The sequence below is a fragment of the Protopterus annectens genome, chromosome 8.part0, assembly GCF_019279795.1.
Source record: "Protopterus annectens isolate FY-2018-M chromosome 8.part0, PAN1.0, whole genome shotgun sequence".
NCBI classification, from domain to species: domain Eukaryota; kingdom Metazoa; phylum Chordata; order Ceratodontiformes; family Protopteridae; genus Protopterus; species Protopterus annectens.
The window spans coordinates 1,757,142,407-1,757,166,552 of record NC_056741.1 but is presented as its reverse complement, the minus strand read 5'-3'; the positions used below and the strand labels follow the sequence as shown (position 1 = coordinate 1,757,166,552).

The following is a 24,146-nucleotide window of genomic DNA, read 5'->3' as shown; positions in this document are numbered from 1 at the left end:
ATGTATCGTGCACAGTACAGAGAGTTCACGCTTATCATGCTGTCCTTAACAGGCATAGGGTTAGACTATGAGCAGACATTCACAGATGGACCAGGCGTACAGCTGTACCAAGATTAAGCAGTTTAATTTGTTTTATTGACTTGTATTAGTAGTGTACTTGTTGACATTTTATTTACTGAAGTCTTATCACCTTGCTGAGCAATGCTGTTTACACTCTGGTACATCTGGACACACAAATTAGTAATCCATTTGAACAGTTACTACAGCCATTTATTTACCTGTAATTCCTGTGGGGAGAACATCTGTTAACAATACATAACTGTTTCTATAAATATTTAGTAGTACTTGCCCCTGGATTTGAACCCTGGTCTGTGTATGACAAAATGTACAACATACATTTATCAAACTGAGGTACTGAGCAACTGCTGAGTCTTGATTGACTGATATGGGCCTAGAGCTCACCTGGTAACAAACTGTGACCTGGTAATAGAGGTAGAGTGTTATACAAGACTGTAGTGACACCTGAACACACATGCATGAGATTCATGCATGACAGAGATAGTAGGTGAACTGTGCATTAATACATGGAATGCAGGTACAGACAATGGAGCCCTAGTGTATGGGAATATGTGTGATGTGTACAGACTAATTTGAAGTGCTGGGTTGACTTCCTGACCCATATACAGTTGCAGATGATATATTTGCAGTCTACAGCTATTATAGTTTCATACTTAACCTACAGCAGCGTAACTAAGATCAGGAATGCAAATAGCTGAAATGCAATGGTTAACACAAGACAATCCTGAGATACACACTTTTATACCTTGGCAATTCCTATTATAGATTCAGATCTTAGTGCATAACAAATATCATAATGCATTACATCTTGTAGTACAGCTCCACATCTACAGTTTTTTAAAACACTCTGTTAACTAACCTTAAGTCACATTGTGGAATTATTCTCGTTTTACTTCACAGTACTTGTAATACTTAATTTTATGGCCAACACCCCAAATACAAAGATGTTGAAAAACACAGCTTTATTAGGGGTGACATTGTGTAGTGATTGGTGGGTCTAAGCTGAAAGAATGAAAGTTACAAAGTGTGAATGCTCAGATGAGCGAAGATGCCGCAACTCTAAAATGTTATTGTGGGGGGCTGTGCCCCCCACACACCCCTGCTAAATATATATTCCAACTCTGAGACTGCACTACAGTGAAGAAAGGACAAATATTCAGATCTTCACTGTACTGCGGTAAAAAAAACAAACTTCGAGTTGCGGCATTTTCATTCATCTGAGAGTTTGCACTTTGTAACTTTCATTCTTTCAATATGTAACCATGATTGGTATACATCTAACAGTCCATATTTATGGACAATTCATATAATGCAGGTATTGCAAGAAAGCAGTAATTACACAATTAATGCAGGTAATATTTTAGTTCCTTAACATTAATAGTGTTAAACTTTATTTCCTTAACATTATTAATGCAGTTGAACTTTATTTCCTTAACATTACTAATGCAGTAGAAACATTTATTTCCTTAACATTATTAATGCAGTAGAATCTTTATTTCCTTGAGATTAACAGTTTTCATGCTTTCATCTGTATTGAACTGTACCTGGCATTACACTCAATACAGAATATACCTACTGACAGTTACTACTGCACTCTTTCTTGTTTTTATGACTATGGATTGCAAGATACATCTGTACTCACCACACCATGGTGCAACCTGGCCAGGCACCCTGCATGGGTTTCCAGGTTGCAAGGTCTCTTCTCTGCAGCTGTGGATAGAGAAACACACCATTATGCATGCCTGTCTATCACATATTCATACTAGAATTTACTAAAACAATGCTTACAATACTTATAACCTTGTGGGGCATTGTCATCTCAAGCATCTTGGATTCATGTTACCAAGAGATCCAACTTCCTATGCTTCAGGTCATCATAATGGTGACACACCTGCTCAGCTGTGCAGGGGATACCAGCAGCACTGGTGAGATTATGTGCCAGCTGGTCCCAGGCCTCTGGTTTATACTGTAACCCCTGTTACTAGCCCTGCAGCAGCCAGATGTCATGGTCTTTTACAAGGAGTCCAACCATGACCCTGGACTCCAGTATGTCCCACCACTGCCCCCGGAAGCGCAGACCCTCACCAACTCCCACCATTGTTCCTGCACTGGTCAAACTATAACAGGTTCTGGCTGTATTCCCACTGTTCACTAAAATAAGGTTGTTTTCTTGCCATTTGCTGCCATTGGACCATTTTTAAAATGTGGTGCTTTGCTTAGCACTGTGCAAACCCACTAATTCCTTGTTTAAGCAGTGCCTGGCTAGGATTAGCTTTGCTTAGTGGAGCTTAGATAGATGCAGCAATGCAGTATTTCATTATACATTTCATAATTGTATAATTGCAAAATAAATGCTTTAGAAAATGTCTGTGCATACATACTATATTCTATCAGGAATTAAACTACATCTCTTACATGTATTTGCAACATACATGCTTAATAACCTGTCTGTGTATTCATCAAAATTCAATCATGGCTTAATAGTACATATCATAAATGTCTGTTTGCAAAATAATATTAATAACTTGTTTGAGTAATCACACAATTATTTCATCGGGATTTCAAATAACTCTCAGAATGTGTATTTACAAAATAACCGGTCTGTGTATTTGAACTCTGCACCTATGGTGTCACTCTAACCATTCAGCTATGTAGCCATGTGAATTGCTGTTGTACTTTTATATATATCTCTCCACTATGTTTAAGCACCACTGAGCACTGCAGCACCCCATTTAAACCTGCTCAGCTATGCTTAAACTTGACCTTTCTATACATAATTGAATCCATCCAGTTTCTATTTTTTGATGTCTGGCACTTGTCCATTGCTAAGCACCATGCCATGCTGCGCAAACACAAAAAAAAAATTTTAATTTTATATTTCAGCACCATACACTGAATATCCAGTACTTTGATAGTTCAGGGGGTATCTCTGGACACTGTAACACACCTAGTACACTGATTCTGTAACTGTGTTACACGGCTCTCCCTCAGTAGCACACCTTCATTAATATGCAAGGTGCGCTGCTGAGGGGGATCTACAGACACGTCCATGGTACCTTTTATGTTGGTCTTCCACTACTCCTACATGGGTTTTATGAAATCCGCAGGTTAGTCTGGTGTTTAAGAAAAATAAATAAAAATATGTCCATTTTAGGGAGTTAAGTTTATTGATGTGGGCAATGATTTGACTAGAACATGTATTGCTACAAATATATTTTGAGTCTTTAGGTTTCTAGCTTGTTCAAAAATGGTCATTACCATTAGGCTTTTGTATAGGGATATTGCCACCAATACCTGACTTCACTGTACTGATAATCACCAAGTTTTGGTCATGTAAAATTTTCTCTTAGGTAAACATTCATTTATAGTTATTGACAACATAAAGTATCTACTCGATTTGATTTTAATGATTACGTAAGTGGGATAGTGCTATGATCATTCACACCAGCATATATAACTATTTTGAATGATCATCTGTTATTTAGCAATTTTAAACAGAAGCAGGACATCTTTTGATTTTCAGCCTCTGAGGCAAGATACCATAATTCGTAATGCATCCAAGCATGGATAAGGAATGTGTCACATTCTTTAAAACCGAATCCCCCCAAATAAGCCCATCATCCTTTTCTTCCAACAGGGCAAGATAGGTTTAAAAGTAGAACATGGAAAAAATGCAAAACCAATAAACTACTAAAAACAAAAAACACTGCATGACTACTCAAGGCCTTTTAGATTAAGCACCTTTGTCTTTATTGAATGGATTCTGATAAAGTATGTTCAATAAAGATGAACATGTTTCATTTAAAAGGTCTCAAGTAGTTGCACCGTGGGTTTTGGTTTTTAGGAGTAGAATCTGACTAAGTAGTAAAACATCACCATCAGTTATGGTCAGAAGATGATTTGTAGTAAGGTTAATACCTGGCTGAGTAGTTATAGCCTTGTGGTTGGGAGCTGGTCAAGTGGTTAAGGTGCTTACCTTATATACAAAAGGTACAGGGTTTGGTACTTACCTAGGCTTAAAATGCCCCATAAAGGTAGTTAACCCAGTATTTACCTAGGAATAATGTCAAGAAGAAGGATATTACCATCTAATTCTTTATTGTTCAAAATTAACTGTCACCCAAAATATGTGAAGTAACATTCTGGCCACATGAAAAATGGACAAAAAGTATTAAATTTTATGGGGTTCCAAAAAGAATATACTACATTAAAAAAATGACAGTTTAAAAGTTGTTAAGTAATCAAGATGCCTCTCACAACAGCTTATAATCTGTCACACCCTTCTTTGTTTCTGAAGTTAGGAATAAATTGATAGGTTGCTATGCTATATAATAAGCACATTTTTATAAAATTTCTTGTAGTTATGCTTAATAGCAGCACATAAAGTTTATGAAAATATGTTTATTAACATAGCAGCCTACTAACATGTTGCTACCTTAAAACGTATGGCAATTTATAGGTCTAATTACTTATAGACAGTGGTGAAACGGACTCTGTATGGGTGTGTTGCCCAGGGTGGCAAACTTCCTTGTTACAGATTGTAACATACTCATGTCATGGTTACCAAGGGTCAAATATATGTTTTGTTTGTCATTTTTAATAGAAGGCTCTGAATAATATGAATATATCATTTTTGGAAAGAGGTTACCTAGAAACTGAACTAAACCAGGACAGTTAGTACATTTTATATCTGGACAGAAAGAAACTGGTTATATATACAGACCAAAATAGTTAAGGACAGTATAACAAAGGATATCCGTACTGTATTCATCTGAGGTATTCAGACAATCAGCAATAAATATCATTTTCACATTTAGAAATGCTACAATGGAAAGTGACAGATTCATTCCAAGAATGAGCAGGTTATTGCTTATGGGTAACTATGCACATTAGCACTGTTCACCTTGTAACTACCTCAAGCAAAACAAAAGTTTCAAATCAGGCAGCACGTATAAAGAATTTCTGATTTGACAAATTATTAATTATTAGACTGATTATATGGTTTATTTAGCAGTGTGCACAGGTGGCAATTGCTATGTATGGAAAATAAACCAATACCTAAATATATGCAGCTAGATAAGGCAACAGCAAGCTATGAATGCTACAATTATTGAAAAAAATTTTTTGTCTTACATGAACAGATATTCTTCATCATAAACTTCAACTTTATTTCAATTCCTATTTCCTAAGCAATGGTCACAAACTCAGGTGAAATCCGATAGTATATGGTATTCTAAAGAATAAGGAGATACTTATATTATGATCTCAATAAAAGGGAAGCTCGTTATTATAAATTTAAGACTTTTCATAAGCCTAGTGTTCATGGGACTTTTAAATTGAAACCTTCTTTAAAAATCAGAAGCTCTCTTGTAAGGTGAAGACACTCATCACTTGAGATAACAAATCTACAATTATTCACACAAGAAGAAACACATCAGTATGTTTTCCATTTAATTAAAAACTAAGAAACTTTTGCTGTTTTGAAAGGGACATAGGCACTAGGCTATTCTTTGTGCTTTGGTCATCTTTAATTGTGTATCTTTACTTTTAATATGGCTAAAGTAGCATTTTGGTACATTTAGCCTTATGAGCAAAAAGGCCAGTGATCCAAATGGACCTATTTCAGTCTCAGCCTGGATAAATATAAATGACAGAGACAAGCAAGTTAACAAGAAGTTTTATGAATAACAATAAATGATACATAGAGAGAACAACCAACTATACATGGCAGTAAAAACAGTAGTAAAAATCCAAAATGTTTATTCAACAAAAATAAAAAATATATTGCTTTCATGCCTCTAAAGGGTGCTTCTACAGACCACATTCATTGACTTCATTGACATCAAGCCATTTAAATACATAGATTCAAAATTAATGCTTAAAACAGTGTGACTTTAAAAGCAGTTTTAAAGGGACCATTTCATTAAGTTCCAGTCCCTTATCAGCCTGCAATTCTAATATCCATTTTAATTCCAAGCACTCAGTATGATTTTTAACATCAGCCCATCTACAATTATCCCTGTGTAATTGTTGGACTAAAAACTGATGTGTGATCACTTCCTCATGTATGTATATGCTTACATAATGCATTAAGATTACTTTTCTTAATATCATATAGATGCTCTCTGATGTGATCTCTAAGCATCCTATTTGTTTTACCTACGTAAAAGCTTTGCACAGCTTACAAGAAGCAAGGTATACCAGGTTCATACTTTTACAGTCTGCATAAAACTTTAGCTTATACAAGCACTTAGTATCAGGGTGATCAAAAAAAAAGGATCACTGTTAATATATTCACAATAGTTACATGTTCTACACATAAAAGTACCATACATATCTGATAACATTGTTTCACTCCTGCTATTATTAAAACAAAGACTTCTTTTTAAGTTACAGCTATTCCAAAAACAGAATTGCAGCATGTTACCTAACAATTCCTTATATCTATTATCAGTCACAAGTTTAGGACAGTTCTTTTTTATGATACCACATACTAAATGCACATCTTTAGAATTGATTACACACATTCCACATTCCAAGAGCACTGGAAGCAGCAACTGCATTGTTAGTATTAACATCCTCAGTATTCCAAAAATACGGTCTAGCTAAGCTTAATCTTTAGCAATTCATCTCTAGCTGCATCTATTTCATTTTCAGTATAACCCCTGTGTACAAAGTCAAGTTTCACATCCTGGAAACGCTTGCAACATAGTATTAGTGTCACCAATCAATCTTGCAATTCTGTATAACTGCTCCTTTATAACATTCTTATGGACAAATTGGGAATGCATGCTTTCACAATGTAACATATTCATTTTTTTTGTATACTAGTAGAAAGTCCATTCAAGGTTTCCCAAATCCCCCATACATCAATAAAATCTATGTAGTTCGATGAGAATGTCAGAGTGAACTTTATAAATGTTGCTGTACTATGCAGGTATTCAACAAATCCATTAACATTTCAACTGAACCAGTCCATAAAAAAAAAAAAAAATCATCTACAAAATGAGAGTAAATGATTCATATTTTGTATAGAAATTATTGTTGAATAAGTATAAATGCTCCTAGTACGCAAGTACCATGTTCCCATAACTGTTTGCACACGTAGTACCCATGGCAAATCCAGCCTTCTGTAGGGACATTTTATCTTCAAATCTAAATACAATATTCTCAAGTATAATTTCCAACAAAAAATACATTTTATAAGTACTATATCATGAAAAATTAGATAAAAAGTCCAATATATTCACTGCCGAAATCGTTAGGAATCATTGTAAATAAAGAGTTAACATCTAAAGTAACTAAAATGATATTCTCATCTTGATGTGATTTAGACCAAGAAAAAAGCATTGTCAAAAAATTGTTTTGGGTCTCTGAGAATAGTTTCAACAATGTCTAATGCTAGATGTAATGTTTTTTTTTTAATGGATAGAGGTTCAGTGGTCCACTCATGGACTGATTCAATCAGTCTCATAGGTGGATTAAGCAAGGACTTGAGAACTTTAGGAAGGCCATATATGACAGGAAGTATAGGATCCTCAGTTATAAAATATTTAAAAAGTTCATGATTAATGACACCTTCCGTCAGTAAGTCGTGCAGATGAGAATAGATCTTATCAATGAATTTATTTAATTCATACTTGACAATAACTCCGTATGTTGTCTAATCAAAAAGCATTTCATTCATACTAGAAAAATCCTTTGCTAGTGGGACAAATCTGTATAGAAGTCAAAGAGGTCAGTTCTTGTAATGTTAAGCATTTATCATACATTAAATTATAGAATTTTCCTTTTGGTGTTTACAAGACAGGGTGTTATATATGTCTCACTCGCATGTTTTTAAAAAGCCTCAACTAATGCTGCGTTAATAGGAACAAATTGGCTCAGCCTTTTAAAAAAGAATGATTGCTATAGCATATTTCCATCCAGAACCTTCAGTGAAATATTTCTAACTAAAAGTCTAACATCAGCTAGTACTTCACTTAAATTCAAGTTGGGGGCAGGAATAAAGAACAAACCTTTATTAAGAAGATTAACTTGTTGCTCACATAAAACCACAGATGAAATGTTAAGAAGTAGGTTCTTTGGATCCTGTTCCATACCTGTGTTCCTTTATCCATTGATCCCATTGCTTGCAGTCTCTTGCAATTCCTTTGGCCCTGCTCATAGAATGAACTGTCACATCTTGTCTGGTTTACTTCATCAACTCCGGGAGTTGTAAAAAAGAGGCAATGTTGGTTGAAGATTCATCCCTAATTTCAGGATGTTAGAAGCAGGTGCAGTATTTGGTATAAGAGTGACAGTTGATTCATTATTACAAACTTTAGGCAATGATTCACCATCAGTAGTACCTGTAGCAGCAGTGTTGTTAGCTGTATCCAAACCAACACGTCTCTCAGCAGAGTAAGAATTCATCTTAGGCCAAGAGAAGACATGGCTCTCTTTAAAGTTAGGCAAGTCACGTAATAATTTTCTTTTTTTGATCTCTTGTAGATACTTCTGTTCTCATAAGCAGCAACATCTATAAAAAGTAATTCCGTTTCTGTTGACCTTGGTTGGATGTGAGAAACATGTTTAGTTTGTTCCTACCATTTATAACTTCCTTCTAAACAGAGGTATCAATTGGTTGAAAAAATTCAATTAGGAGTTTGATATAGCTAAAGCACAGTTTGAAATTAAGAAATTGCCATTGTTTCAATAAAACCATAAGTGTTACCATAAGTGGGCATTCTAAGAACTCATAGTCCCCTCAGTACCACTCTAAAATGGAGTGAAGCATCCAGATGCAACCTCTGCCATTGCACCCTTTTACATTTGTATAAATTATTTTCCAGTTCTCTATAGACAGATAAAATGTTATTATAATCGGAAGTGGTTGTTTCTAAATCTCACATAAAATCATCACTTTTTGTAATAGTGGTGGATTACCCTCGACCTGTAACATTGTTCCAAAATAGTCCATAGACACTGCCATTGCTGATGTATTAGGATTATAATCAATTTCAAGTTCTCCACCTTCTGCCCTGCCCCATATATTTATCACATGAATAAAATGCAGGAGAATAAAATGTATACATATTCTGGGTAAAATTTGGTTAAACATGTAAAACAAACAATAAATAGAGAGCAGCCAACTATGCACAGCAGTCACCACAGCAGTAAATAGCCAAAATGTTGAATCAACAAAAAATAAAAAATATATAAAAGATAAGCACTTTCACACCTCTACAGGGCATGTCTTCAGACCAAATTCGCTGACTTCTCAGATGTCAAGTCATTCAAATACATAGATTCAAAATTAATGCTTAAAACCATGTGACTTTAGAAGCAGTTTTAAAGGGACAATTTCATTAAGTCTCAGTACCTTATCAATCTGCAATTCTAATATCCATTTTAATTCCAAACACTCAGTACGATTTTTAAGATCACCCTCTCTACAATTATTTTGTATAACTATAGGACTAAAAACTGAAAAGTGTGATCACTTCCTGATGTATGTACATGCTTACATTACGCATTACTAAGATTCCTAATGTCATATAGATGCTCTTTGATGCGATCTCTAAGCATTCTATTTGTTTTACCTACATTAACGCTTTTGCACAACTTACAAGAAGCAAGATACATAAAGTTCACGCTTTTACAGTCTGCATAAAAATTTTACTTTTACCCGGAATATGTATCCATTCTATTATGATTACAAACAAAATGTTGTGTAAAGATAGCAATGAATCATTAACAGTAGTAATAATGAAGTGCACAGCACAGGGGACAATATGAAGGGGTGGTTGGAGTATGGCGGGAAGAAGAAAAAGAAGTAGAAAGTTAAATATTGAAGGGATAAAGACAAAAGTATAAAAGATAGCAAACATAAGGTAGGTACACACATAAATTAACTATATACAATATGTACAATGTGGAAGAGATGTTGTATATTAGTACAGGGAAATAATATGAGGAAGAGAAAAGAGCCTGACTAATGAAGGGAGGAATGGGGAATTAGGTGATATGTCCAGAGGGAATGCATTTGTAAATTGACTTGGACTTGAGATGATATTTAAGCTGAACATGAAATTATGGGTACAACATGATGTCTTTAACATTAGTAGAGAAGGATTTCAATAGTTTGGGGCCTAGGATGGAGAAAGCATGGCTAGTGCATTGAAGAAGTTGTCCAGAGTGGTTAAGACTTCTCACATTGTAACTATAGGTTCATCTGAAGATATTGGAGGCAAGGAAAGAACAGGAGTGTTCTTGGAGGAGCTTGTAGAGTTGGGGCCCAAGAAGCAGGCTGGCACATTGCTGAATAGGTATCCTAGCTTTATTAAGAGTGATACAATGATGCTCATTTCCAGGGGAGAGGCTAATGAAATGACAGACAGAGTTGCTTATAGTATGGATGGTAGAGGAGTCTTTTTAGGATAATGCTGCAACCAGTGAATTTCATACTCAAGCTGGGCTAGTAGAATGCCTTTGTCTATTGCATTCCTCGTTGAAACGGGGGCATTTAATAGGACCAAAATAGAAGGGAATTCATTTTCTTCCATATTTGTTCTAGATGAAGGTGAAAGTTCAGTGTAGGATCATGCTACAGACCATGGTATTTGAAGGAGATGACATGATCAATAGTGTTGTCAAAACTGTCATGGATATGAAGTGATTGAGAGTTTTTCTGATGTTTACGGGAGGTACCAAACAGCATAAATTTAGTTTTGCAAGGGTTCAACATAACTTTTTGTTATTAAGCAATTTGATAAGAGAAAATAAGTCAGCTTGTAGTAGTTGTTGTTGTAGTATGGTCAAGGAGGTGAGGACTGAGTGAAATTAGACCATGTCACCACCATAAAGTAAAAGAAAAGGTTAGGAGGTCATGTGGTAGTTTATTAATGAAAATGGAAAAAAGAAGGGGACGCAGAATGGATCCGAAAAGGACTCCTTCAAGGAGAGGGATAGAAGTAGAGAGGGTATTTTGAAACTGAATTGAGCAGTAATAATTGGAAAGATAATGTGTAAACCTGGGAGCTGTTATCTGGGCTAATACTAATCTCTGTTAAGTGATCTAACAGAAAATTGTGGTCAACCAGACCGGAAGCTCTGGTGAGGTTAATAAAGATGACTCCTGTAAGGACGCCTTGGTCCATAGCAAGGAGGAGGTTATAAATAAGTGTCCAGAGAACTGTAGAAGTGCACCTATCAGCCCAAAAACCATGATGTTTTAAAATAGTATATGATGTTTGGAAATGTAATGGGTGAGTAGATTGTAAACTCATTTTACATGGATTTTACCAAGTATAGGAAGAATGGAGATGGGACAGAAGCCAATGGTGTGGAATGGGTTAGTTTTTAGGGTAGAGTTTTAACAATGGCTGCTTTCCAGATAACAGACATGATATATTGAGTTACCCAGAGACTGTAAGTCCTTATATAGGAATAAGAACCATAAGAGAAGATCTTCAGGACCAGAAGATTAGTCAGTTTTTAGTTCTTTAAGTAGTAGTTCTAAGTTAGCTATGTCAAGAATCTAAGTGGCAACTCACAGATATGCTCTGAGCTAGTGCAAAATAGCACAAAATATACTGAACCTACTGATATTGCCAACATCCTGGCAGGTAGATTCAGTGCAAACTTCACCCCTCTCTCACCCCAAAAGTGCCCACAACAATGCCGGAAAAGTGTAGTGTCCTGGAAATCACAGATGCACAGGTGAAAACAGCCCTTTCAAAAGCCAAAAGCACAGCATCAATGGGGCCAGATGGTGTCCTAGGCTGCGTCTTACACGAACTACAGAACGAACTAACTCCCCACCTAAACACACTGTTCAACTTCAGCCTCTCCACAGGCTATGTGCCCATAGAATGGCGCACAGCAACAGTTATTCTGATCCACAAAAGAGGGGCCACAACTTACCCTGGTAACTATCGCCCCATAAGCCTGACTAGCCTGGTTTGCAAGGCTATGGAGCGCATCATCACAGAACTCATTAACAAAGACATTGGGAACCTCCAAACACTTGACCTGACCCAGTTCGGCTTTGTTAAGGGCAGATCATGCCTACTAAACCTGGTTGACTTCTTCAAGACAGTCACCAAGGCCATAGATGAGGGGAAGGTGGTTCACAAAGCCTACCTTGACCTCTCCAAGGCTTTTGACACCATTCCCCACTCGAGAATTATAGAAACACTCACCAGCCTGAACATAAACACCTACGTCACGAGATGGGTTGCCAACTGGCTTACAGACAGAACTCACATGGTAATAGTGGGTTCCAGGTCTGACTCTAAACCAGTCACAAGTGGTGTCCAACAAAGCTCAGTCCTGGGACCCCTACTGTTCCGCATATACTTCTCAGAAGTATAGCAAACACAGGAGGACTATGGCTAACCAAGTTCGCCGATGACTGCAAAATGGGAGCCATAACTGACTCTCGGCTGACACGGACATTCAACAAAAGGGCCTTACTGAGATGGACACTTGGTGTCACAGTCATGGTCTCAAGCTAAATGCCAAAAAAATTCATGGTCATCCCGTATGGAAAAAACAAAACACCCATGAATTACCACATAGGTGGCAGCCCCCTTAATACAGAAGAAGTAATAAGAGATCTGGGGACCCAGGTATATAGTAATCTCTCCTTTGACAATCATATTGCCAAAGTAGTTACGGAATCTTCTATGCAGCCCATCTAATTACTAAAGGGTTCACATCTAGAAATAAAGAGGTTATAGTGCCCCTCTACTTATCACTCATCAGACCCATCATTTAGTACAATGCCCCATTTGGGATGTACCTCACAAGACACTTACAACAGCTGGAAAAAACACAAAAGTACCTCACCAAGGGGATTACTGGCCTCAAACATATGTCCTATGCAGCCCGACTGGAGAAACTCCGGCTGTACTCTGTGTGATATATCACTTACTCAGAGGTGATCTATGCCTGACTTACAAAGCCATGTCCAACTCGGAATTGATGGACATGCTCCACCTAAAAAAAGCCAAGTCACTGCGAGCCACTCGCTCTAGTGAGCTAAACCTCGCCATAACAATAAATAGAACATGCTGGAGGGATAGATTCCTTTCATAGAGACTCCCCATGCTTTGGAACAAAATTCCTAGCTACATTAGGCAGAGCCCCTCGCTAACACTCTTCAAGAGAAACCTTGACGAGTGGATGGGTAACAGAAAATACACCCCTGGGATCACTTCATTGGCTCTTCTTGACAGAGGTTCATTTAATTAATCAATGGGGCGGCAAAAGCTGACACACTGTGGCTAGGCTTATAAATGCCCTCAGGCATATAGCCTAGTACCTACCTATGAACATATGAAACTATGAACCTAAGTGTTTAGCTTTGATTGCTTTGAAATGGAAAGTGGGGAATATGGAGGAGAGAGGTTAGAAAGAGAGGAGGGGTTATTTATGGAATCAGGGATGGGAAATACACTGAAATGATGGCTGAAATCAGCTGCTGTGAGGTAATATAAGGAGGAGTGGGTGTTAGCTGGATTAGTACAACCTGCCAGGTGATTGATTTCTGCCCAGAATTGTTTATGTGAGTTGAGAAGGGATGACTGATGCTTTTGCATAATGTTAGACTAAAGCGTCATGTGAGTTCATATGTGAGCCGTTGTTTTTTACGGATTTATAGAGCTGTGTGACAATTAGCTTATTACGATTACATCCATGCCCTACTGGCTCACCAGTCAGATGGCTAGATGCACGACCCCTCCTCCCCCACCTCCTGCCACAGCCAATCAGGTCCTCCATCAGCACATTTTATTTAAAATAAATCTTCTTTTAAACTGCTTGCTACAAACATAGCAATCAGTTGTTACAAATTATACCCTGAACCAAAGAACAGGTGTGTGGTGTTCTTTTTTGAATGTTACAGTTTATACCCTGCCTGAACAGAGCACTACAGCACTCAGGTTTTTGTTAAAAAAAAGGCATTTCTTCTTTTAAAATTTATCAGACTGCATGCTCCAAATTTTTTGAGCCTTTATTAAAAAAATCATATTCTTTTAAATTGTAGCAAGCAGTCACTACAGTTTATACCCTGCCTGCACAGAGCACTACAGTGGTCAGGTTTTGTTTTCAAAAAGACATTTTTTTTCACTTTTAAATTGCTACAATGTAGGAAGCAGTTGCTACATTTAAAAAAAAAAGACAGAGCGCTACAGCACTGTAAAGAGAGAGCGGGATTGTCTGAGATGCCTGGGCTCCCCCACTGCTACTATGGGTCGAGGGCAGTTGCCCTTCTCACCTGATACACTACTCCTTTGAGCTAAGAGTTGGACTTCTAAATCAGATTTAAAAAGCAATAGTGTTTTACCGCCAAACCAAGAACCAGATCTCCCACCATGATATTAGTTGTACTCATAGAAGAAGTGGGAGATAGGAGGATCAGTGGGTTTACACCAATATTCTGCCTGATGTATGTATGTATATATATATATATATATATATATATATATATATATATATATATATATATATATATATCTGGGATCACTACTAAATATCGAATTACGCAATCCCGAGACTCTGAAAACCTAAGACCAAAATCTTGAGAGTCCGTAATCTCGAAAGTAAAAAAAAAAAATAAATGTCAAAAAAAAAAAAAAAGATTTAAACAGGTGTATGCAGGGGGGGCAAACCCTCCTGCACCCCCCACGTGGGGGGCTGTGCCTACCGCATCCCCCGCAACTTAAATATACCAACTCCAAGATCACACTACAGTGCAATGAACAGCAAAATTTCCATTCCACTTTGCACGGCACTATTTTGCCGTTCACTCCACTGTGGTGCAATCTCGGAGTTGGTATATTTCAGTTGTGGGGGAGGGTGCAGGGGGGCTTACCCCTCTGCATATGCTTCCTAAGAAGTTCATTTTTTGTTTTCAAAATTACAGAATCACGAGATTCTGGTCTTCGGTATTCAGAGTCTCGGGATTCCGTAATTCAATATTTAGTAGTGATCCTATATATATATATATATATATATATATATATATATATATATATATATATATATATATATGTATATATATATGTATATATATATATGGGTTCACTTGATAACATCAAAATACTGAAATGTCGAATTTCAGTATCTCGAAGCTATAAAGTCGAATGTGAAAAATAGCGAACGTTCATAATTGCGACTTTGACATATGTCGAAAATATGTAAAATTTGCGGTTATGAAGTTGCGCTATGTAATGTCCGGGTTTGTGTTTTGTTGGTGCACGGTGCCGTGTTTGGATGTAGGTGTTATGTCAGGTAAGTGAGCATTTTGTAAGGGTCTTGAGTGGGAGTTAGAGTGTGTGTGAGGGATTGGAGAATGTGCGTGTGTGAGTGAGCTTTTGTGTTGTGTTTGTGCGATCTCGGTTAGTATATATAAGTAGGGGGGGTGTGGTGGGTGCAGCCCCCCACATGCGGGCTGCTTATGTGTGTATGAGTTGTGTATGTGTGTTGTTTTTTTGTTTATGTTGTGATTTGGGTGTTGTGTTGTATGTTTAGTGTAGTGTGTGCGGTGTTTTCGGTAATGTGGTTTCGCGGTTCTTGTTTGTCGGTGTTTTGTGGATTCAGTTTTATGGTCTCGAGATACTGAAATTCGATATTTCAGCATTTCAAGGTTATAAAGTGAATATATATATATATATATATATATATATATATATATATATATATATATATATATATATATAGGTCTAGTTTGTTTCATTGAATCTCATTTCACTGAATTCCATTTCACCCTGACCACTTTGCTAAAAACTCAAATTACTGAAAACTCATTTCACTTAATCTCATTTCACTGAACTGCAGTTAGTATATATGACACTGTGTAGAGTACTATAAGGCAATTAAAAGGTATATGCCCCTTACCCACTGTAGTGCAATCCTGGAGTTAGTATATATAGTTAGGGGGGATGTGGGGGTACAGCCCCCCACATTGGGGGGTGAGGGGGTGTGTAGCCTCCCACTTAGTTTGAGTACATATTGTCTTCTAGAGAGAGTTAGTCATTGGTGTTGCAACTATGCATGTCTATTGTTTAAAATGTATTGTTTTGAAGTTTTTGGTAAAATTCAATATAAAACAAACAAGGTGGGGGCCACACCCCCCAACCACAATGTGGGGGCTATGCCCTCCACCCCCCAACATTATATACTAACTCCAAGATCACACAACAATGGGGAAAAGAGCATATACCTTTTTCTTGCCTTACAGTACTCTACAAAGTGCCATATATATTAAGTTCACTTCAGTGAAATGCGTTTTCAGTAATTTGCGTTTTCAGTGATGTGGTCAAGGTGAAATAAATTTCAGTGTGAAATGGGATAAACAAATAAAGGAAAAACACAGTAATAATAAATGATTACAAACTTCTTAATTTCTGATCAGAGCTGGAAATCTGGTTTAATGCAACAACTGCATTTTGACCAGAATCTAAACGAATTTTAATTCCTTTCCTTGCTGCTTTAACTCCATTCATGACAGTGATGAGTTTATCTAAATTTTGTCATTGTACAACATGGAAGTTCATAGATTCATAGCTTATCATACTAAGCTAACAACACCAGGGGGCTTTTTTAAGTCTAGACATGCTTCTCATGTATATCTGCTAAGTTTTGGTGCCCTGACGTTATTTAAAGGGGTATATTTAGGTTCGGGTGATCAAGCAATTATAGACTACCTCTGTATATAAGTGACAAAATTGATAGAACAGTCCACTAGTCCAGGTTATACTTGAAATGGTTCATAGAAGAACTCTGCTTAGCATGAATGTGAAGGTTGTTCCAGAGAAAGGATAGTTACCGAGACACATATTGGTCGCTCCAACATAAATATACAGTACATATGCAAATGTACTTCCTCTTCCTCCAAAAGTTCTTTTTTGAATCTTTTTGTCTTATTTTTCAAGTGATCATAGTGACCAGTCATGTCTACCCTCTCATTATGATGTCACTTATGGATAAGCACAGAATGCTTCAGTGTGATTTACTGTGCCTAGAAAATAGCCTAAGTGAAAATAATCAGTGTGTTTTCAAATAAATTAAACAAAATTGGCAGAGAGCTGTTTTTTTTTTTTCTGGTTATTGATTAATGTGCACCTTCTCCTTGTTAGATGGCTGTACTGTCCATCTTTTTGTGGTTGTTACAGTCAATACCATCTTTATGTTACTTTCCTTAAACAACATGTGGCCGTCCCTTGGTTGGACTGTTGTTCTTCTGAGCTTTTTTTTTTTTGAAAGTGTCACGTCTACTTTAAATAGCATACCAGCTTTGCATTTCCTGCATTATACTAATGATTTTGGTTAGATGTTGTACAGCTGAAATTCTTACATATATTTGTATTTACATGATGTACACACACACACACACACACACACACACACACACACACACACACACACACACACACACACACACACACACACACACACACACACAGATATATCTATATAAATAAAAATGTAAATGTTCGTTTGTTCAAAATCTTAAATCTTCGAAAGTTCTTCACCGACTGCTTTGAAATTTTCACACAATGTTGTATTCGAATACGCGCGTGTTTTTATATACCTACTATTATATAGATGTCACACATTGGATTCAAATACACGCGTGTTTTTATATACCTACTATTATATAGATGTCATACCTGTGACAGGTAAAAACATGCTTTTTTTGAAAAACAGCGCCATCTGTTGGACGTAAAAGCAACACACATTATACTAAATATTTTACAATTCCATTTCAATGTTTCCGATTTACGATCCATTTATGATTTCCAAATTTCCAATTTTATGATTCCATTTCAATGTTTCCGATTGCATTGTTAAATTGCATTTTCATAGATTTCGATTTATTTTCATTTTGATTTAATTTTTTTGTGTGACATTGCGTTGGAATTGAGCTGTGTCATTTACCATAGCGTTCATTTCATGAGTATAGTTTATTTTTTATTTTTTCATTGTTTTTCATTTCATTTTTTTTACTGTTTTTCATATTTGACAGTGCAATTGCAGGTGGAATTGAGCTGTGTCGATTGATCTGTGTTTGAATTTAAATATTTCGTTAGTATTTTTTTTTTGTTTTGTTTTTTCTTTGTTTTTTTAGTTCATGTTTTTTCCTTTTTAATGTTTTGCAGTTTTATATGTTTTTGTTATAACTTTCTTTCTTCTTTTTCAGTGCAATCGATCTGCTTTAGTTCATCCAAATAATGCCTCGCAGAAGATCAAACTTAGGTCGTCGTACTAGCGGAGCGGAAGCAGTGTGATGAGTAATTGCAAATCAAACTGAGGGAGAACGGGCATCAGCAAATGAGCAAAACAGACAAAGAATGGCTCAAATACATGCCGAGGAAGCAGCAGAGCGATGTGCAGCCAGACTTGAGGATGCACGGTTGCAAGCACGGCAATCGCGTTCTGCAGCTTCAGATCTGCTTCGCTCTCAACAGAATGTACGCGACTGGCTGAGAGTGGCTGAAAGACGTCAACGAAAAACAGCAGATCAGCATCAAACTTGACTCCATGCTCAGCAATCATGTGATTACAATCACCTTGCATTCCGGTACAACCCAGTTGATGATTATAGTTTGAGCTGGCATGTTCTCATCGGCACTATGACTGAAGTGTGTCCTTATTGCAAGGCTCTGAAACTTAATGGAGAAACAAAAGGAATGTGTTGCGCTGCCAGAAAAATTAAACTGCCTCAACTTGGAGAACCGCCAGAGCTATTAAAAACTTTGCTTGCCGGATATACCGCTGAATCAAAGCATTTCCTATCTAACATCAGGAAATACAACTCATGCTTCCAAATGATGTTGTTCGGCGCAGAAATCATAACAGCTCAATTCATGCCAACTTTCAAAGTGAAAATACAAATTTATCATAAAGCTGGCTCCCTGCTTCCGTTCCCAGATGGTCAACATAAATTCCTACAAATGTATTTAATTAGTGATGGCAATGATGAATTGAATGCACGCTGCGGAATTTACTGGCATACAAAGGTCCATCATTTCCCAACTGCAAGAGCTTCTTCACGAAAAAAACAATTTAGTGCGTTTGTTCAAAACAGCAATTGACATGATGCCATCTGATACACACAAGATTGTCATTCATGCTGACAAAACGCCTGCTGGAGAACATGTGCGAAGATTCAATGCTCCAACTATAGACGAAGTGGCAATTTTTATAGTCGGAGATCAATTCCAACCTAGAGATATTGTTCTTTATTGGAGAAATGATCATTTGACAACAGTGGCAGAAACTCATTGATGCTATGATGCCCTGCAATATCCAATCATTTTTGGGATGGTGCCGATGGATATTACCTCAACGTTAAGATGATAAATCCAGTCAGTGGCGAAGAAACAAATATGAAATGCAGTGCAATGAACTATTATTCATACTGATTAATGATTCGAGAGAAGGAAGACAATCACATTTTGAAATGTTGTCAGTTGTTTCACCAATACATCGTAGATATGCTTGCAAAAATCAAAACAGAACATTTGATATTCATTCGTTTGAATCAGACCAAGCTACGCTCTGAAGAATATGTTCATTTGTGAGTTGCAGTTGCAAATGATGGTAATACAACTAATGTTGGAAGACTAACGATTTTGCCATCTTCTTATACAGGCAGTCCACATCATATGCATGAGTACGCTCAAGATGCAATTGCATATGTTCGTCACTACGGGCGTCCAGAACTATTCATTACATTCACATGCAATCCAGCTTGGGACGATATACGACAGCTCTTACTTCCTGGGCAATCGCCGGTGGATAGGCATGACATTACAGCATGTGTTTTCAGACAGAAGCTGAAATCGCTGATGGATTTCATGGTAAAACATGAAGTGTTTGGGTCTGTGCGCTGCTGGATGTACTCAGTGGAATGGCAAAAGAGAGGATTGCCACACGCACATATACTAATCTGGCTCTATAACAAAATCACTTCAAATGAAATTGACGATGTAATATGCACTGAAATACCCGATGCCGACATCGATAAGGAGTTGCATGAAGTTGTGACGAAAAATATGATACATGGACCTTGCGGTACACTGAATCCAAATTCACCATGTATGATAGACGGAAAATGCTCTAAGCGATATCCTCAAGCATTAGTATCCAACACAGTTACAGGAAACAATGGATATCCTTTATACAGAAGAAGATCAGCAGAAGATGGCGGTAAATTAGCAACCGTACAAATGTGAAATGGTGACATCGAAGTAGATAACCGGTGGGTTGTTCCATATTCGCCTTTGCTATCAAAAATATACAAAGCGCACATAAACGTGGAATACTGTAACTCCTTTAAATCGATCAATTACATTTGTAAGTACGTGAATAAAGGCAGTGACATGGCAGTTTTTGGCGTGCAACCAGAAAAAAGTGATAGGAATGCAGTCATACATATCGATGAAATCGCACAGTATCAGGCTGGAAGATACATAAGCAGCAATGAAGCTGTATGGCAAATTCTTTCATTTCCCATACATGAACGAAGTCCAGCTGTTGTTCACTTAGCAGTACATCTAGAAAATGGACAATGCGTTTATTTCACAGCTGCAAATGTGCAACAAATAGCCCTGAATCCACTGGCTACAACGTTAACTGCTTTCTTCACGTTATGTCAAAATGACGCGTTTACGAAAAGACTGCTGTATTCAGAAGTGCCTACATATTACACATGGAATGTGTGAGTAGAAAATCATTTGAATGACGCAAACGAGGAAAGTGAGTCAACAGACAACCTGGCATATTCAAAGAAACTACGATAGGCAGAATGTACACCGTGCATCCCAATCAAAATTAATGCTTCTTTCTTCGCATGCTGTTGGTAAATGTGCCCAGTCCAATGTCTTTCCAGCAGTTGAGAATTGTCAATGGTGTTACACATGCCACTTTCCGCAGTGCATGTCAAGCTCTGAATTTATTGGAGAACGACCAACACTGGGATGTATGCATTAATGACGCGTGCAATACGTCACATCCATATCAAATAGGTGCATTGTTTGCAATCATTTTGACCACCTGCTCTCCTTCATCTCCAACAGAGTTATGGGAAAAATGTAAATCGCACATGGCTGAAGATATTTTCCATCAAATACGCAAGGAAAGATCAAATATGAACATGGATTTTACAGCAGAAATCTACAAGGAAGCGTTGATAATGATTGAAGATTTGTGCTTAGAAATCGCGAACAAAGTTCTCAATTAATTGGGAATGCCATCACCGAATCGATCTGCTGCTGCTTCATTCGATGTAGAATTGCGTTGTGAACAAAATTACAACACAGGTGATCTTTTGTCATATGTGCAATCAAATATTCCTAAGCTAACGCTTGAACAAAAAGGCATTTACGATCAAATAATGCAAACTGTCAATAACAGGGTTGGAGAAATCTTCTTAGATGCACCAGGAGGAACTGGTAAAATGTTCCTAATTAGATTGATTCTGGCAGCAATTCGATCCCAAAATGGCATAGCCTTAGCTCTTGTGTCATCTGAAATAGCTGCAACATTGCTACCAGGTGGAAGAACTGCTCATTCCGCTTTGAAATTGCCATTGAACATGCAATTCATTGAAACTCCCATGTGCAACATTTCCAAAGCATCCGGCATGGGAAAAGTATTGCAGAAATGCAAAGTTATTGTTTGGGATGAATGAACAATGGCGCACAAAAAATCGCTCAAGGCTCTTCATCGATCATTGCAAGATTTGCGTGGAGACATCAGACCATTTGGGAACGCATTAATATTGCTTGCAGGAGATTTCAGGCAAACATTACCTGTAATTCCTCAATCGACACCAGAGGATGAAATAAATGCTTGCCTGAAATACTCTACTTTGTGGCGACACGTAAAGACGTTAAAATTAACTGCAACTATGCATGTCCAGCTGCAAAATGATCGATCAGCTGAGATATTCTCACATCAATTGCTGGAAATTGGGAATGGAAAGGTACCAGTTGATCTGACCTCAGGATGAATTTCGTTACCTCATAACTTCTGCAATTTAGTGATGTCAAAAGAAGAATTGGTTGAAAAAATATTTCCCAATATTCAAACCAATTATAAGAATCATGACTGGCTGACTGAACAAGCTATTCTTGTGGCCAAGAACAAAGACGTCTACAAACTTAACAATATTATTCAGTCTAACATTCAAAGCGAGGCAGTCACATACAAGTCTGTCGACACTGTTGTGGAAGCAGATGAAGCAGTTAATTATCCAACAGAATTTTTGAATTCACTCGATCTGCCAGGGATGCCACCGCACATACTGCAATTGAAAATCGGCATGCCAATTATCATGTTGCGAAATATCAACCAGCCAAAGCTTTGCAACGGCACGCGGCTTGCAGTAAAAAAATTAATGAGCAAGGTCATAGAAGCAACAATCTTGACAGGATCTTTTAAAGGTGAAGATGTCCTCATTCCTCACATTCCTATGATTCCAACGGATATGCCATTTCAATTTAAGAGATTGCAATTCCCAATTCGATTGGCATTTGCAATCACCATCAACAAAGCTCAGGGCCAATCTTTAGAATTGTGCGGTTTAGATCTACACACGGATTGCTTCAAACATGGACAATTATATGTTGCGTGTTCTAATGTCGGCAAACCAGACAATCTCTATATCTGCACAGACAATGGAACAACAAAAAATATTGTATACCCACAAGCATTGTGAAATTAAACATATTAGAAACGTGCGCTTTCTCTTTTCTTTCTTTTTTAACCAGACTGAACCACAGCAAAGCGTAAGGGGTATGGGTATATATATATATATATATATATATATATATATATATATATATATATATATATATATATATATATATATATATATATATATATTATATATATATATATATATATATATATATATATATATATATATATATATATATATATATATATATATATATATTATATATATATATATAATATATATATATATATATATATATATATATATATATATATATATATATATATATATAAAGTGTAATATATGTAGGGGACTGAGAAGGATTCGTTGAAAACTAACAGCCCCCCCAAACCCCCCACTATTTTTATATACCAGCTCCGAGGTTGCACTACAGTGAGGAAAGGGCAGGTTTTCTTATAGCAAATTTACTGATAAGTAAGTACTACACTGCGCTTCCTTTATGTTGGCCAACTGTCATCATTCAATGTAAATATTTATGATGATATGGCCTTTTGATTAAAGGAAGTTTTGATGATTAGTGTTTGATGAATGTGCTGTTCAATGATTAAACATAGCCCCTTTTATCACCCACTTCTGCTTGCATGCATTCTGCTCTGTACTGTTTTCCAAACTATTATGTTAAACATTAAAACAAAGAAAAAATATTTAAAATATAACAAAGAAGCAATAAAATATACAACTATGCTTTTTCTGATTATCTGTTTTGTTCTACTATTTTAAACTATGTATTTCACTTTCTCACCAGAGCTAAGCCTGAAATTGGTTCAACAGGATCAGTGCTCACCGTCTGTTTAACAAATTTAACTATATCTTTATTAAGGATGCATTCAGAATGTTGAGACAGTTTGAATATCAAAATCAAAAAGATTGATGCAGAAAGGTCAACACAAAATGTTTACTAGCTTTTTTACCAGTTGTTAAAAAGCCAGTAAGTTATTGCCTGAGACTGCAGCAGATTGGGGTCTGGGTTTTCATCCTTTCCCCACTGTGGTGCGATCTTAGACTTGATATACATAATTAGCAGGAAGTGTGGTAGAACATGTTTCTTTACATTTTTTTTTATGTTGTTGAGTGTCGACTTTTTCATGTCAATCTCTTTCAATTTCAGAAAGTTCGATGTTCTAAATGTATTGTCTATATTTGTTTATCTCACAAATATGAGAGTGCACGTGTGTGTGTGTGTGTGTGTGTGTGTGTGTGTGTGTGTGTGTGTGTGTGTGTGTGTGTGTGTGTGTGTGTGTGTGTGTGTGTGTGTGCGTATGCCTTTGTGTGTACTCCCTGTTCGTGGGTGAAAATTCTTGGAAAAGGCAAA

At 36.8% G+C, this 24,146-nt stretch overlaps 1 protein-coding gene across 1 annotated transcript in view; it reads left to right on the top strand.

The window, feature by feature from the left end:
• The window catches only part of LOC122809622 (cytochrome P450 2J6-like), a 1,031,988-nt gene that overhangs the window by 332,644 nt on the left and 675,198 nt on the right, over positions 1-24,146 (top strand). The gene's annotated exons all lie outside the window — the stretch shown is intronic.